The sequence below is a fragment of the Equus caballus genome, chromosome 18, assembly GCF_041296265.1.
Source record: "Equus caballus isolate H_3958 breed thoroughbred chromosome 18, TB-T2T, whole genome shotgun sequence".
Classification (NCBI taxonomy): domain Eukaryota; kingdom Metazoa; phylum Chordata; class Mammalia; order Perissodactyla; family Equidae; genus Equus; species Equus caballus.
This window is the reverse complement of record NC_091701.1, coordinates 37,972,096-37,990,751: the sequence shown is the minus strand read 5'-3', so window position 1 is coordinate 37,990,751 and position 18,656 is coordinate 37,972,096.

Below are 18,656 nucleotides of genomic sequence, written 5' to 3'. Positions count from 1 at the left end.
TAGATGTGCAACCTGTGCAGTCTCACAGGGCTCTGCCCTTCGAAGGGCCCCAAGCTTGGTTTAATGCTCTGCTGTGGCCATCTTGAAAGTCTCAATAATTTTTAAATATGGAGTCCTGCATTTCATTTTACACTCTGCCCTGCAAATTATGAAGCTGGTCCTGGCTATATCACCTTGTAGTAGGCAGAATAATGCGTTCTAATAGAGCTCACCTTCTAATTCCCGAGACTTGTGAATATGTTACTAATATGCAAAAGCGGCTTTGCAGATGGGATTATGTGACGGAGTTTGAGGTAGAGAGGTTATCCTGAATTATCCTTCTGGGCCCAATGTAATCACAAGGGTCCTTGTAAGTGAAAAAGAGAGGTAGAGAGTGAGTGTCATTGATGCGATAGGATAAAGACTTGATTGTTGGCCTTTAAAGATTTGCAAGTCAAGAAATGCAGACAGCCTCTAGAAGCTGGAAGAGGCAAGAGAACAGATTCTCCCTTAGAGACTCTAGAAGGAACATAATCCTGCTGACAGTGATTTTAGCCCAGTGAAACCCATTTTGGACTTCTGACCTCCAGAATCAAAGATAACAAATTTGTGGTATTTCAAGCCACAAAGGTTATAGTAATTTATTATAGCAACATAGGAAACTAAAACACACCTGTATTAATACACACAATTAATATTAAGACACACACAAACTCTCACTGACATGTCTAGCGCCTGGGTTGAGATGACTCAAAGACTAGAACTGCTGCCCAGAAGGCCTACTTAAGCTCTCTCCACGTAGCTTGGCTTCCTCGTAGCACAGTGTCCTCAGAATGGGTGGATGGTTACATGGGGGGGTCAGCGCTCCAAGAGCGAGTGTTGTGGTGAAGCTGCATTGTCTTTTATGATATAGTCTTGGAAGCTACGTACCATTACTCTGCCGTACTCTATTGGTTGAAGCAGTCACAAGGCTGCCCAGATTCTAGGGGAAGGTATATAGACCCCATCTCTCACTACGAGGAGTGTCAAAGACTTAAAAAAAGAATTTAAACCCAGGGTTTTAAAACTACCACAGATGGTTTGTCTTTTTTCTATTGACTTTTACTAACTCTTTGCTTCTTATGCCTATGAACCATTTGTGCCTTATGATTACTGCAAATTGTTTTGACCAGGCTGCCATCTATCTTCATATCTTATTTTTGAAATTAAAAATGTCACATTTAAAGAAAAGTGGGTAAAAATTAACTAAATAACTGAATTTTCAGAGATTGTCTAAGACAAGACTTAATTCACTTGTGGACAGCAACTCAGTTTGAAGGTTAAGTAGGCAAAACATTATGGTTCCAGGTAACAGATACTAGAAAGTTGAGACAAGAAAGAGTTAAACACTGTTTGATATGATCACATTTACGTCAACTTCAGCATTTTATTCTGTCTCTGCTAAATCCTTTTTTCAAGTTAAAAAAAATCTTTTTGTGATGTCTCTGAGTTTTTGTAACTAATTCTTGAACCAAATCTAATTTTGGGATATTTCTTGGTAATGGAAGCTACACAATTGCAATGGGATGTGTCTACACACCTTTTGGAAAGCAAAGCATCCATATCACAGTATCACAAAGTATCACTTTGATAGCTTCAAGGTATCACAATTAATGAACATTTTTTCACTTTTTTTTAGATTTCAACAGATTCTGTTTTATTTAATTCCGGGTAATTGTTTTTATAACTTGGCAGAGCAAGACTTTTTTTTTAAAGTACTTCCTAAAAGGTGATATATTTTGAAATAAATATGGATTGAATTATAAATCTGTCTATATTCAAGTTTATATCTTCAAGGGCTGTAATTTCACTTATACTTTGTGAATAAATCTATATGCTAATAAATATACTGTTTTATATGATAAAATATAAACAATTTTTAATCAGCTTACAGAAAAGCTTTGAAAGAGACATTAATTAATACAAATGGATCAATTTTCAAATCCTAATGTTCTTTTAAGAAAGATCACCTATTTAGCACTGGTGTATTTAACACATATATGCTTCAATATATTTGATTGGGACATTAATAAAACCTTATTGCTTATATTAGCATCCACTTGTATAAAACAATTAACAGGCAAGAAGAACCAGGCACAATACATTAATCACTGAAACAAAAGTAGAACAATTTAAAGAATTTGTTAAAGATATCCACTTTTGATAAAAATAGGAAAATCAAATGTAATATTATTCTCTTAATTAGTCTATATACATAAAAGTGTAAGAGGATGATGTTCAAAGACCACAAAAAATGAGAGGGGGACGGGCTCTGTCACAGAGAAATTCATAAGCCAAAATGATTATGCTTTGTGTGTGAGTAAAAGACTTGGGTCTTCATTATAATGATCAATAGTGTGTTCAAGCAACTAGTCATGTCTAAAAAGTGTTTGTTTATTTTCAAAGAACACATATATTTACCATTTTAGAATTCTTTTTACTTTTCTCCCAGATAATTTTGGATCATGCAAAGGAAGGATAAACAGGACTGTTGTTCTGAAGATATCTCAGATGTGGAAAATTTACGTTTGGCCTAGTAATGTATCATGCAACCTTTGCTTTCCAAAAGTGTTTAGACACATCCCAATGCAATTATGTTTTTATCAAGATATCAAGGGCCTGCTAATGCAATTCACAGATACTATACTTAAGGTGATACATTTTTATAAAATTTTCCTTAAATGGTTTACTATCAACTTCTGGCAACAGGGTAGTCCCTGTGGAAAAATTGTTTCTGAAAGGGAAAATCCTCACTAACCTAAGGCACGACCTGAGAGATCCTCACTGAAGTGTATCTTTCAGGTTAGGGCATTGCAGCCAAAAAGAAAACAGCAAGAACGCCCTTGTAATGGTTTAATACTTTAATTGATGGCCCTTTGGAAAATGTGGAAGACATAGGAGAAAGAGAAGTAAATTCTGATAGTAGCGAGGGTGTGTACAATATTGTGGCTTATCAGATATGATTGGAGAGAGAAGTCTTGGGTCAGCCCTTAAGTAGGAGAGTCCCAGGAGGCCAAAGGATGAGAGTAGAGTACTCAATCGGTTTTTACTGAGACACTGAATTGAAAATAAATGTGAGCAAGGAGAGGAGGGTGTTCATTCTATCTATGAGCACCTACTATCTTAAAAGCTTTGTATTAGGTGCTGGAGATACATACTTATTTCCACCAGCTTCCCTTGGTCAAAGCTGTCATAAGGCCACCCCTGACTGCAAGTGAGGCTAGGAAACACTATCAAACCCATGTAACCAGGAAGAAAAGGAAAGTCATTTAGTGGACACGTAGGTTACTCCTGCTAGAGTTTACCTTCTTACGATATCCATCAAACTCTTCCTTTCAAACATGGGTCATATACCCTCTGTCCAAGAGACACACTCCTAAATCCAGCTGGGCTCTCTGGGTGATGCGCAGTTCTTTTCATCAAGCCTGGATGAGACTGTTCTTGATGGTCTACGGCCTATGATCTAGAAAGACAATTATTTACCCTCTCCCTCACCTATCAAACAAATACACAATTGTGGAGCAGGGATAAAATAACCATGGTTAATTACTAACACTTGGAAAGGAGAAGAACAAGAGACACACGGTAGTTGCCGGCCCATAGCAATTATGAAATTCTTCTGACAGTCATTACGAAGGTGCCCTCCCTGGGAGTAGGGGAAGTTCCTTCCTAAATCCTAATTTTGCTTCCTAGGGAGTATATATATATATACACACACACAGACACTGCATGTATATAATACACGTGTATATATGTGTATATGTAAGTTGACATCATTCTTAAATGAGAGTTGATTCTGTACCAAATGCTAGGATCATGATAGATAAACTTCCTTTTCATCTCTCCCAAACAGGAAGTATTTATTTTAAAGCCTACACTTTCATTGAAGATGTATCCTTTCAAGAATCTTGGCTTTCTACAGGTGTCTCAATTCTAATTCTTCAGCTCTCATGGATCCAGGCTTTTCTACTTTTCCCTTAATGTCTATTAAATCCCAACGCCTTGCTTACCAAGACTGCAACAATCACAGACTGCCTTTGTATTCACATCCCCAACCAGGACTGCTAAATCTCGTGTTTACTTCCATTTCTTGTTTTCAATTTTCCTCCAATTTCTGACCCTGGAGATAACTCTTACTGTCTAATGAGCTCGGCTATGCACATAAAAGTCTTTATGTTATATTTTACACATTTTTAATGTTTTTTTAATAGCAGAGGAGTTTTCATAGTAAAAAGTTAGTTGTATTGTTGGAAATGCAAGTCCTGGAACTGAATTTTGAAGTTGGGCTATGCTGGACATTTCAGGTTGCGTAGGCCCCATAAATAAATGAAAGAACAGAGGATTATCTCAAAGAAAAAAAGGTAAATTTTATACACGTTTCAATCTACAATATGTATTGCATTTCTCATTTTTGTAATTTTATCATCTTATGACAATGTATTTTTAATATAATCTATTTGTCTATTTCAACTTTTTTTCATATGTGGGTAAACTGAGGCCAAAAGAAGTCAAAGACTTATCCAAAGATACAATGCTACCTTGTAGGACAGACAGAAGGTGAATTTCCTTTCTCTCCTGACAATATCACATGCCTTTTTCAAATTGTCTTGTATTGATAGGAGCTTTGAGGAACTTACTGTAGGCTCAAATTGACTAAAATTCCTTTGACATGTTTCAAGTGATCTAAAACAATTTTTTTCTATAATAAAGAAGGAAAACACAAAAATATCCTCAAGACTAAAAAATGCATTATAGTGGTAGCTATAGCAAAATGTTACCCAATACAAATTATCTTATTCATAATGAAGAGGGTAGGAGAAGTAAAGCGGGAAGTAAGATTCTTTGAAGAGGATAAGATTCAAAGGACATTCACACAAAAATCTAATTTAATAATTGTAATTGCTTCTGTTTGATTCCACTTTCGTTATAGCCAAGGTTTTCCTGCCAAATATTGTGCCCGTGTCCCATTCTTTTTCCAGAGAGTTTACAAATGTCCACAACTGTTGGATAGCAACTTGTCTCTGGGTTGGGGTCTCAAGATTTCGAAAATAACAGCAGCGAGAAAACAGAACACCCAATTAAAGTTGAATTTCAGATAAATAACATAAATTTTAGTATAACTATACCCCACAAATATTGCTTGGGACATACTTATACTAATTACTTATTGTTTGTTTACCTGAAATTCAAATTTAACTGGGAATCCTGTATTTTATCTGACAACCCAACTGTAGGTGATGTGTCAGAGGAAAAAGGGTCCACAAGCAATGACAGCTCGGTGCTGAGTCTATAATTTTTTGATTCTCTTGAAAAAGAAGATCCTTCTCTCCATTTCTATTTCATAGAATCTCCACTTTCTACTTTCTCCTTTCCCTCCTCTTTTCAGTTTGCCTACTTGCTCCTCTTTATAATAGTGAGAAGGAAGACTACACAAAAAGTATATAGGTTAACATTTCAAGCTGAATCTCTGTTAACTTATATCTACTTATAAAATATACATCACACAATTAAATGTTGTTTTCTCCTTCAGGAAATAGAATTTCAATGTTATTCTCTGTTCTTCCAATATTTAGAAAACTGGATATTTTCCTTTCAATTCGATTGCCACATTCAACTTAATGGTTAATAAATCAGTGGAATCTTCACACTGATCCAATAATATCTCCCAAGTTACCTTTTGCCACCATGAAAACTTTTTATTTATGACTATACCCTCTTCTGCCCTTTAGCCAGCATTCAATCCATTTCATGTACATTTATGTCCATTCTGCTTTCCTCCTTTTGTAGACCTCAATCTCTCTACCAAGACCTTGATCTCTGATGTGGAACTTTGTCAAATGCTGTCTGAAATGTAGGAGCACACTCTTCACCGCATGAGGACAAAGCCGGAGTCTTCCTTTAAAGGCAGGAGGTTGCTGAATGAATAAACATTGGCATTTCATGTTGGGGCTCTCTGTCAGAACCAGCCGCTCCAGATATGAAATTTGTACGGAAGGGCATCATTTGTCTGTTGTCTAGTGATTTCACAGATTACAATAACGTTTTTTCAAAACCATTTGTCAATGGTTGAGGGAGGAGACAGAGAAGTCAGGTACTTTTGACGAAGCATTGCCCAAGACTGGACGATGGGTGTGAAGAGATGCTTTTCCAGCTTTTTGTTCAGAAAAAAAACCAGTGTAGTAAATGTCTTAGGAATAGATCAATTTGACTCTTTTATCCTGGGAGAGGCTTGGCAGACTATAAATGAATATTCAGTCTTTTTTAGAGAAACATTGATTACATTTTAGTGGTTGCTATAGGTTTTATGAAGTAACATATGCTTCCTAGTCCAATTTGCTATAGGATGACACAATTCTTCAGAACAAAGTACAATATATGTATTTTATTATATATATATATAAAATAAAATAGAATAACAGGAGTTCTCTTTTAAGAGCCAAATAAAACTGGAAACCCATAGAATATCAAGATTTTTACTTAGCTAAGTTTATGGTTATAAACCTCTTCAAACTCAGTTAAAATATTAATTTTTCACTATTCTTCATTTTAGAATGGAGTATACAAATAATTACCCAACTTAGATGATAAAGGAAAAAGAAAACTGTAACGTAATTTCTGTCTCTTCTCCTTTTCCTTCTCCTCTGAGTCTGAACTCCCAGAGTCAGGGATCAGAATTGTGGAGAATATTGGAGATTCAATTCTTTTATATGCAATAAACACAAACATTCAATTTTCTTGCAAAATTTTCTGAATTCTATCTGCAACTGTTCGCATCCTTGTTTTTCAAAATTGTGTACGTAAAGTGACAGAATAAAGAACAAATATATTCAAGTTAACATGAGCATTTTATTATGATTTATAATCTATAGGGCACAAATTTGAAAAAAAATCAAGTAAAACATTAATACGTTTTCTTTGAAAAAGTTTCAAGCTCTACGGAAGAATCAAGAACCCTAAGCAGAAGATCGTCCTTTGTCTTTTTCCTGCATTTTATTTATCCTCAGACTTCACCACTACTAATAGCTGGTGACAGTATTTTTCTAGTACTTTTTCTATGTGTTTAGACACATATATGCATATAGTTCTCTTTGATGTTTTTTTCCTTTGAATATTCTAAATATTGGAGTGCTCCAGTGCTCAGTTCTCTCTCACTTGTTTGTACGTTCTAGATGTGGAGTTAAAAAAAAAATCTAATTCTTTATCACTCCCCTCTCCCATTGATAGATAGGCTCCAAGCACCTGCCCCTTGAATCTGGGTGGGCTTGTGATAGCTTCGACCGATAGAGTGTGGCGGAAGTCACACCACGTGACTTCAGGCTAAACTGTAGGAGGCCCGGCAGCTTCTGTCTGCTTCTCTTGGGTGTTCTCCTTGCTCTAAATCACCTTGCCATAAGAAGTCCATGCCCTATGCAGAAGCTGTGTGTAGGCGTTTCAATCCAGATCATAAATGTATTGTTCTAGTTGGCCAGACCAGGTGCCAGACATGTGAGTGAAGGAGTCTTTGGATGCTTTCATCCCCCAGACATTTCCAACACAGGTCACAGACATCCAGGAAGAGAACAAGCCACATCTGCTGTGCCTTGTCAGAATTATCAAACTACAGAATCCCTGACCATATAAAGTGGTTGCTGTTTTTTATCAACAGATAACCAGAACACTAGGGAGTCTCATCTAGTTCCATGGCTTTAAAACTTATTTATATAAAAACTATATGATCTATATGAAAATAACTAGCTCCCTGATCTCTCTCCTCAGGTGCAGGAAGGCTGGCCTCTTTAAGGATCCACTTGGATATGCAACAGCTATCTACATAATAGGATTTTATGAAGATTAAATGAGTTAATATACAACAAGTGCTTAAAACATATTAAGCATTACACACGTGTTAGTTTTATTATTAATTAACTCAAGCTTAAGATGATACAAACTGAATTCTTGATTCCTACAATTTCAACACCTGCTCCTCCTCTTGTCTTTCAATCTTAATAAATTGTTCCACCATTCACCCTGATGGCTCAAGTCCAAAATCTTGGAATCTTGTTTGATTTCTTCCTCACATTCCTCTTACCAGTAGGTTCTGTTGTTCTGCTTCCTACATATATGCTAACCTTATTTAACTTTATCTTTACAGCTAATGCACACCACTGTAATCTGCCATTTGGACTGCTGTAACACTTTATCTGGTCTCTCTGTTTCGCTCTTGTCCCCTACAATCGTTCTTTATGTGGGAGTGAAAGTGACATTTATAAACACAAATCAAGTTATGTTACCTGATGGAAATCCTCCAGTAATCGTTTCTCTGTACTGTTAATAAAATCCAAACTTCTTGCTATGGCCCCTGAGGCCTGTGTGATCTGGTCCCTTTCTCCATCTCTGACCATAGGTCCCATAGGACAGTCTGTACTGATCACGTGCCACTCGTGGTGATTGTCTTCCTTTTCTTCAATTAAGTGTTCTAAGCTCATTTCTGCTTCAGGGCCTTTGCATTCCCTATGCTTGAAATTCCCTTTCCCCTTCTCTGGTTTGGTCCTTCCCACCAGCAGATTTTGGCTCAAATGGGTCTTCCTCAATGCGGCTGTCCATGACTACTGAATCTAAATTATTTGTGCATAGCCTTTCTTTCATTCTCTGTGGCATTCTCTATGTTATTTTCTTTATAACACTTCTTAACGTGTAAATGGTTACTATTTGAATAACTTCCTCCCACAGCTATTTATTTGTTCAGGTACTTGTTTACATTTCTTTCTCGGCTTCTGGAGGGAGAGCTCTTTGAGAGCAGGGACCCTGTCTGTCCTTATCCTGAAACAAAGACTGGTGTATGGAAGATGTTCAACAAATATTTCCTGCCTGAATGCCTTTCCTGCTTCCTTCCCCATCTCCCACCTCCCTCCCGTCCTGCCTTCTTTGCATCCTTCCTCCCTTCCTTCCCCTTTCTCTCTCTCTCTCTCTGTTGTGCACTCTCTTTTATACAGAAGGAATATAAAGAAATAATACATAATATATTTATGTATATGCAAATTGCTTTGTACTCAACATATTTTAGAAATATTTACATATCAGCGTATTTAGTTCAAACTTATACTTTTAAAATAGCTTCAAGGTATTGCATTGCATGAATGAATCATAATTTATTTAATTATTCCACAGTGAGGGATATTGTGATGGCTTAACAATCTTTTTTAAATAAGCAATCAATGCTATAATGAGTATCCTCACATGGTCTTCTTTATTCATGCGTTCTTGCATTTCCCTAAAATAGAGTCCTGGAAGTGGAAAAATTCAAAAAATTTATCTCCTAAAAAGCTTTACTAAAAATACAGAAACTTGCCCATTTTTTCACCTTTACCCAAACTAGACATTAATATCTTTTAAAATTTTTTCTCATTTTTTGATGAAACATAAAATCTTATTTTTGAGTTGTCTTTGCCTCTTTCAGGACTCTCTGTTCTCTTCCATTGATCAATGTATATATTTCTGGAACAAATACACACTAAGAATTACTATAGCTTTATTTTATGTTAGGATAACAAAATGCTAATAGTATAGAGTAAGCCCATATTTGATTATAAATTCTATTTCATGGAGAATTGAAGTAAAAAGACTAAATGCTCTATCCAAATAAAAGCTCAAAGACAACAAAAGTCACAAGAATTGGCTCTGAGGGGCCACTCTAGTAGCGTATCAGTTAAGTTCGTGTGCTCTGCTTCTGTGGCCTGGGGTTCGCAGGTTCGGATTCTGGGCACGGACCTACCCTCTGCTTATCAAGCCATGCTGTGGCAGGCATCCCACATATAAAGTAGAGGAAGATGGGCACAGATGTTAGCTCAGGGCCGTTCTTCCTCAGCAAAAAGAGGAGGATGGGCAGCAGATGTTAGCTCAGGGCTAATCTTCCTCAAAAAAAAAAAACAAGAAAAAAAGAATTGGGTCTGAAATTTAAAAAAAAATCTTACCCTCATGAGTCCAAATATATGAGAGCTGGAGAGGAGGAATATGTAAAAGCATAATTACTTATTTATCTCTATTTATCTCATGGAAGAGAACAATATGGTATGGATTAACTCTAGGGGGTCATTTTTTAAAATTTAAATACTCTATTTAAAAATTTAACAGGTGAATAGAAATGGATGTATAACTTCTAAAACCTAGATAAATGAATAAAAAACAGAGCAAGAAAACTTGAACAGTCCAATCAATGGCAGGAAAAGGAAGAAAATACAACAACAATAAGAAAGTCAGGTAAGTAAAATATCTAAAAAAACACAGCAGGAATAACCTCAGATAGACCGGTAAATCATGATAACTATTAACCAGTTAAGCTACCTTTCTAAGCATAGAAACTCTTGATTTGTCTTTTTTTAAAAAACAAATCATGCTATATACTATAAGAATTCTACAGAAAACAAAATTACACAGAAAAATAAAAATAAAAGAATGAAAAATATTTACAGGCCATTACTTACACAATATAATTTCTGACAAAATCATCAAACCAAAAAGCATCAAATGGGACAGCAGTATTGTTGTGTGCCAGTCTCAGCCTGTCAATAACCAATGTTGCAGCTGAACCAGCCCTTGTGGTTCTTATGATTGCAAGCCACCCTTCAGTGATAACCATCAAGAAACTGAGAAAATAAAGATTTGTTACTTACAGAACCTGGAAATTACACAGCACACACCTGGGGCCACACAGTGAGGTCACAGGTACAGAGGGAGAGAATGTGCATGGGTCTGGCCTTCTTCTCTCATTGAGGTTGAGAATGGGGGCCTAGGGTTTTGTGGGCTCTCTCTTTATTGGTGAACTTAGAACATAAAAGTGGGAATTTAAAGTGCAGGAAGAGAAAAAACAAGTGGTCCACATGATTAATAAATTGAAATCAACTGAGATCTCTAAAACAAAGGTGCCTCAGTGGAGGTAGGTGGCCTCACTCTCTCTCTCTCTCTCTCTGTCTCTCTCTGTGTATATAGCTGACATTAAACAAATAGCCAGTTATTTCTCCAGCAAAAATGGGTTTATTTGGGATCAACAAAGAATTGCAACTCAGGGTCTGCCACTATGGCAAGTCATGTGCAAGTTCCCCAGCAGCAAGGGAGAAGAAACTATTTTAGAGAAGGGAAGAGGAAATTGAGAGGGCTATTGTAAACAAAGAGTTCAAGGTGCAGTGGCTTCTCCTTGGCTGAGTTGTGACAGTCTCTCATTGGCTGAGCTTGTTGGGGTCGTGAACAGGAAGTCTTTCTTTTTCCTGTTGGACTCTGCCATCAATGTAGGGTGCAAGAGCTCCCCCTGTTGGCCTCCAGACTCTATTTTAATGAGGTTTCTGTTTACTAATTTTATATACATATGAAATAAAAACTACAGGCAATTTACAAGAAAATCTCTAGAAAATGTTGATAAATAAAAATAACAGAAGCTATATAATTGATGATTAGATGGTAAAATTAAAAATAAAGTACAAAAAAATGTGCCATAGACTATCTAATGGAACATTTTAAAACAACATTCTGCATGAGTCATGTAAAGATGAAAACACAATTGAGATGGCAAATAATTTTTAAAGGAATGAGAGAGAGTACTTGTATATATTGCACTTGAGAGTTAAAGCCACAGAAAAACTCAGAAAACATAATTTATCACCATAATTTATTTATTAGAAGAAAGAAAAGTGGAAAATATCTTGTGTGTTTTACATAAGGAAAAACAGAAAATAATCATAAATATAATATTTATTGAGGGCTTACTATGTGTCAGCCACACTTCTAAACCATTTACATATAAATTCATTGAAATTTCAAAACAACTCTTTGAGGTAGACAATTATTATCCCTTTTTTATAAATAAGATGTTGAAGCACAAGAAGCTGAAGCAAGTTGCCTAAGATCACCCCAAGAGCAAGCTGGGCAAGTTGGCATTGATTCTAACCCAAGATTGATAAGACAGAAAACAAACTGTACTGCATCATTAAATTCTAAAGATTGTTCTTTGAAAGGACCAAGAAAAACAACCAAACCCATGGCAAGTCTGATTAAGTAGAAAAATAAAGAAAATGCAAAACTAAGCACTAGGACTAGAAAAGGGTAAAATTACAGATAGGTAGACTTTAAAATTCAATGAGAATACTATACTCAACTTTATAGCAATATTTTATAATCTGGATGAAATGGATGACATAAAATATGAATGGATGGATAAAATGAAAAATTGACTCAAAAAGATTTTTTTCAAAGTCTGCATAGACTAATATTTATAGGAGAAATTGAAAGGTATTTAAGGCTTTACCTTTGAAAGTGGGTGGCCTACATTTTGGAGTGAGTATATTCATTTATTCAACAAATATTAATTGATCTTTGTTCAGAGTAAGACAGCCCCTCTGTAGAAGGCATGTCTCTATCAACAAAGGTCATACAGGAGATGGCCTCCTGGGCCTCTTATCTGTCTCCTTTACTTATTCTATTTCATCTCCTTGACCTTAATTTCTGGAGAATGCTGGGGCTCTGTTTTAGATCTCTTCCTTTTTCCATTTGAACTCCCTCTCTGGTAATTTCATCTAGTCTCATATGTTGATGACTCTCAAATCTATATCTCCTAGCCAAACATCTCCCTTAAACTCTAGATCCATGTATCCAAATTAGTACTCAACCTCTTGATTAGGCCTTTAACACTCGACCTCCCATTAATAAGCTCCTTACATCTCTCTTGCTCTAAATCTCCTTCCCTTGGGGCCTAGCCCATCTCCATCAATGGAAAGGCCAAGCTTTTGGTACAAACCTTTCAGTGGTCTTTGATTCCCTGATTTCTTTTACACCCATCAGCAGATCCTGCTACTTTTCCCTTAAAATTTATTATTCTGATGTAATATTTAATATAAATAGACTATTATTTTTTAAATAAATATTTTGTTTAATCTAATTATTCTAATATAGATTCTACCAATATTTTTGTCACCACCTCCACTGTTATGAAATAACTAGGTCAATAAACGCTTTATAGAGAAATTGTCATTTCAGCGAGAGCCTATAGGGAAAAGAAAAACTGGGGATGAGGTGATTTCAGGAGCAAAAAATTTCAAGACTGATATTTACTAATTATGAATAGCCTACAGTAATTATTTACAAAGTATGGTTTGGGGACCCTTGGGCCCCTGAGACTTCTTCTTGGAGATCTGCAAAGTCAAACTCTTTTTATAATAATGCTAGGATATTATTTGGCTTTTTTACTCTCATTCTCTCTTGAATGCTATGGAGCTTTGAGAGGCTGCGTAACGTGTGAGTGCATCATGGCTCTGAAGACTAATACAATTTATGCTGTGCAGTCTTATGTTTTAAGAAGTGTACAATTGTAATATCTAATATAGTAACCATCAAGAAGTATAACCTAAATAAACAAAAATTCTTTGAGTTCTTTAATAATGGTTAAAAGTATAAAGTAGTTCTGATACCAAAATGTTTGAGAACCACTATTCTAGAATGATATATATTACTTATGAATAGTCTAGGATAGTTGGAATAGAGAGTGTATATTTATATGTGCTGTAAGGCATACTTAGCCTAAAAGGTTACATCCTGGTCAATCTCTGGGATAAATCTCAGAATAAAGAATGTGGAGCTCATTCTATACTTCAGTGATTTAGAACACAGCGTGGTATAGCAACTGGGCAAAACAGGAGGAAGCAAGTTGACAATCACCACTCTCTAGGGAGCTTTTTAAAAAATGGATTTGTGGAGGTAGAGAAGAGAGCTTCCTGCAAAAAAATATGTTTTAAAAAAGCTCCTCCAGGGGGCTGGCCCTGTGACCGAGTGGCTAAGTTCGCGCGCTCTGTTTGGCGGCCCAGTGTTTCACTGGTTTGAATACTGGGCGAGGACATGGCACCGCTCCTCAAGCTATGCTGAGGCGCCATCCCACATCCCACAACTAGAAGGACCCACAACTGAGAATACATAACTATGTACCCTGGGGGCTTTGGGAGAAAAAGGAAAAATAAAATCTTTAAAAAATAAAAATCTCCTCCTGTGTTTTGATTTGACTTATCTCTGTCCACTCCCAATACCTTCTCACCTAACACCAAAACACACACACATGTGCACATGTGTGTGCATACACAGTTATCACTACTTGGGTCATTAGAAACCCATTATCATTTTATAAAGATCACTGTAACTGTATGGAAAAAATACAACAAAATGAGAAGTGTTTAGAAGGAGGGAAGAAGAAGCAGAATGTGAAACACATTTTGAAGGAGAATTCAATCTATCTTAACTACCAATAAAGTCAGGGAAGAGTCAGTTAGTTTCTAACCTGCTTGCCAGGGTAGATTTTGCTATTACCTGTCACAGACTGAACATTTGTGTCTCCCTGAAATTCATATGTTGAAAACTCTGACCCCCAGTATGATTATATTTGGAGATAAGGCCTTATGGAAGCAAGTAAAGTCAAATGAGATCATAAAGGCGGGGCCCTTTTCCAATAATATTAGTATCCTTATAAAAAGAGACACAAGAGAAGTTGCTCACTCTCTCCCTTTCTCTGTCATGTGAGGACACAGCAAGAAAGTGGTCATCGGCAATCCAGAAAGAGAGTTCTCACCAGAAAACAAGTAGTTCAGAACCTTGATTTGGATGTCTAGCCTCCAGAACTGTGAGAATATGAATTTCTGTATTTAAGCCATGAGGTCCATGGTATTCTCTTATGGCAATCCAAGCTGACTAAGACATCATCTAAGATACAGAGACTTGGGTGGTAAGGGGAGTAGGGTAGACAGATTTAAGAAGAAAAATAATGAATTGCAAAATATTACTTTTTTCCTCTGATCCAGCTAAGTTGCCTGAAATTTCTCAATATATTTGAACTTATTTTGGTTTAAGGCTTCTTTTTTTTTTAATGTTATCTGAAAGATGGGACACAGTAAAACTCCATCATTGCTCGTCAATCCTTTATGTTAAATTAGCTTCTCAGATTAACTGATTGAATGGGACTGAGAAGAGTTATTGTAGACTAGGTCAGGAAGATTAGTGATGGCATACAGCTGGTGCCTAACACCCTCTTTGGCACAACAGGGTCACTCATAGTTTGAGGAGAACTTGCAAATAAGGAAGACCTCATTTTGCTGATGGGAAAGCTAAACCCCAGATTGGCAAAGTGATTTGTCATGGACCCACAAATAGTAAGATAGATGGCACTTAACCCAAATATCTTTACTCATAAAACTTTCCACTAGGAGTCCTCAACATTTTTGATGGTAAGTAATGACTTCCCAGTCATATTTTAGATGAATATTCTTGAACGTACATATTTTTAAAGTATTATTAAAATATTGACCATGTTTTTGGGGGCATTTTATTTTTTTTAATAGAGAACTTTTTTAAGAGTAGTTTAAGGTTCACAGCAAATTGGGGCAAATGTACAATGACTTCCCATATACTTCCTGTTCCCACATATGCATAGTCTACCCCATTATCAGCATCCATCACCAGAGTGGTAGATTTGTTACAATTGATGAACCTACATTGACACATTATAATCTCCCATAGGCCATAGTTTACATTAAGGTTCACTCTTGATGTTATACAGTCTATGCATTTGGTCAAATGTATAATGACATCTATTCATAATTATGGTATCAAACAGAGTATTTTTCACTGCCCTGAAAATCCTCTGTGCTCCACTTATTCATCTATTCCTCTACCCTCTGCCTCTTAACTCCTGGCAACTTCTAATCTTTTTACTGTCTCTATAGTTTTTCCTTTTCCAGAATGTCATGTAGCTGGAATCATACAATACGTAGTCTTTTCAGATTGGCTTCTTTCACTTAGTAATATGCATTTAAGTTTCCTCTGTGTCTTTCCATGGCTTGATAGCTCATTCATTTTTAATGCTGAATAATTTCATTTTCTGGATGTACTATAGTTTATTAATCCATTCACCTACTAAAGGACAACTTGATCACTTCCAACTCTTTGCAGTTATGAATAAAGTTGCTATAAATATCCATGGGCAGGTTTTTCTGTGGACATAAGTTTTCACTTCCTTTGGGTAAACATCAAGTAGTGAGCTTGCTGGATCACACAGTAAGAATATATTCAATTTTGTAAGAAACTGCCAAACCATCTTCCAAAGATGCTGTACCATTTTGCATTCCCATCAGTGATTAATGAGAGTTCTCTTGCTCCACATCCTAGCCTGCATTTGCTGTTTTCTGTTTTCTGCATTTTGGCCATTCCAATAGATGTTTAGTGGTATCTCGTTGTTTTAATTTGCAATTTCCTAGTGATTTATGATGCAGAGCATCTTTTCATAAGCTTATTTGTCATCTGTATGTCTTCTTTGGTGAGACATTTGTTCAGGTCTTTAGTCTGTTTTTTAAATCATGTTGTTTGTTTTCTTGTTGTTGAGTATTGAGTTCTTCGTGTATTTTGGATCACAGTCTTATCGGATACGTTTTGTCTCTTGCAAATATTTTCCTCCCTTATTTGGCTTGTCTTTTCATTTTCTTGATGTTCTCTTGCAGAGCATGAGTTTTTAATTTTAATGAAATCCAGCTTATCAATTATTTCTTTCATGGGTCATACTTTTGGTATTGTATCTAAAAAGTCATCACCATACCCACGGTTATGGGTTTTCTCCTATGTTATCTTCTAGGAATTTTATAATTATGTGTTTTACATTTAGGTCTGTGATCCATTTTGAGTTAATTTTTGTGAAGGGTATGAGATCTGTGTCTAGATTCATTTTCTTGTTGTGAATATCCTGTTGCTCCAGCACTATTTGTTGAAAAGATCATCTTTGCTCCATTGTCTTTTTTTTGTTCCTACGTCAAAGATCAGTTGATTATGTCAGTCCATTTCTGGGCTCTCTATTCTGTTCCATTGATCAATTTATCTATTCACCAAAACCACCCTGTCTTAATTATTGTAGCTTTATAGTAAGTCATGAAGTTGGGTAGTGTCAGTCCTCCAACTTTGCTCTTCTTCAAAATTGTGTTCGATATCCTGGGTCTTTTGCCTCTCTACATAAACTTTAGATTCAGTTTGTTTATATCCACAAAATAACTTGCTGGGATTTTAATCAGGGTTACATAGAATCTATAGATTGAATTTGGAAGAACTGACATCTTGACAATAATGTCTTTCTATTCATTAATGTGAAAACTATCTCCATTTATTTAATTCTCATTTGATTTCTTTCATCAGAGTTTTGAAATTTTCCTCATATAGATCTTGTATATATTTTGTTATATTTGTACCTAAGTATTTGACTTTTTTTTGTTGCTAGTGTGAATGATGTAGTATTTTTAATTTCAAATTTCACTTGTTCATTGCTGACATATAGGTACGAAATTGACTTTTGTGAGTTAACCTTGTGTTCTGCAAACCTGCTATTATCACTTATTAGTTCCAGGAGTATTTTTGTCTCTTCTTTCAGATTTTCTGCATAGACAATCATATCATCAGGGAACTAAGACGTTTTTATTTCTTCCTTCCAATCTGTATTCAGTTTACTTCCTTTTCTTATCTTATTGCATTAGCTAGAACTTCTAGTACGATGTTGAAATGGAGTGGTGAAAAGGAACATACTTACTTTATACTTGATCTTAGTGGAGAGACTTTGAGTTTATCACCATTAAGTATTAGATCAGCTGTAGGTCTTTTGTGGAGGAGAGGGGAAGTGTTCTATAGTCCAATGATTATGTCTCAGTCTTTTAGTGAGTCTGTGCCTCTGGACTGTGAACTTCATAAGTGTTCTTCAGTTTTTTCTCCCACTTTAGGCAGGACATAATGGCTAGAGTAAGCTGGAGTTGGGTATTTCCCTTTCCCAGGTCAGTTAGGCTCTGATAATATACCCTAGCAGGTTAGGTTCTAGTTAACTAGCTTCCCCAAGAGGACAGGCCTTATTAAACAGAATAGAGTGCTCTGTTGTATTTCAGAATGGTTGCTTTTCCCTCCCCCTGCTGGAAGCAAGAGGATATTTTTCTCTGATATTTACTGTGGGAACCTGCTCAAGCTTCTGGAGGTAAATCTCACAGTATTGTGGGGGTCTCCCTATGACTGAATCCTCCTGGAGGCTTTTTTTTTTTTTTGAGGAAGATTAGCCCTGAGCTAACTACTGCCAATCCTCCTCTTTTTGCTGAGGAAGACTGACCTTGAGCTAACATCCATGCCCATCTTCCTCTACTTTATGCATGGGACGCCTACCACAGCATGGCTTTTGCCAAGCTGTGCCATGTCCGCACACAGGATCCGAACTGGGGTACCCTGGGCCGCTGAGAAGCAGAATGTGCAAACTTAACCACTGTGCCTCTGGGCCGGCCCTCTCCTGGAGTTTTTAACTCTCTGATTTGTCCACAATAAGCCTCCAGAAACTCATCGATTACAGTTCAGTTTTTCTACCTGACATTGGTTCCCCCACAGTTAGTGGAGATTCCCTGTCTTCTCCTACCTGTCTCTCCAGTCTTGGGGACAGCAGTTTGCCTTGTGCCCTCTCGTCTCTTACAGAGCCAAGAAGAGTTGTTGATTTTTCAGTTGCTTCAGCTTTTTACTACTTGTTAGGATGGAGTGGCAACTTCTAAGCTCCTGACATGTGGACTGCAAACTAATCTTCCTCGGCTAATATTTTCAAACCTTTTTATTTTTCATTTCAAACATTTACT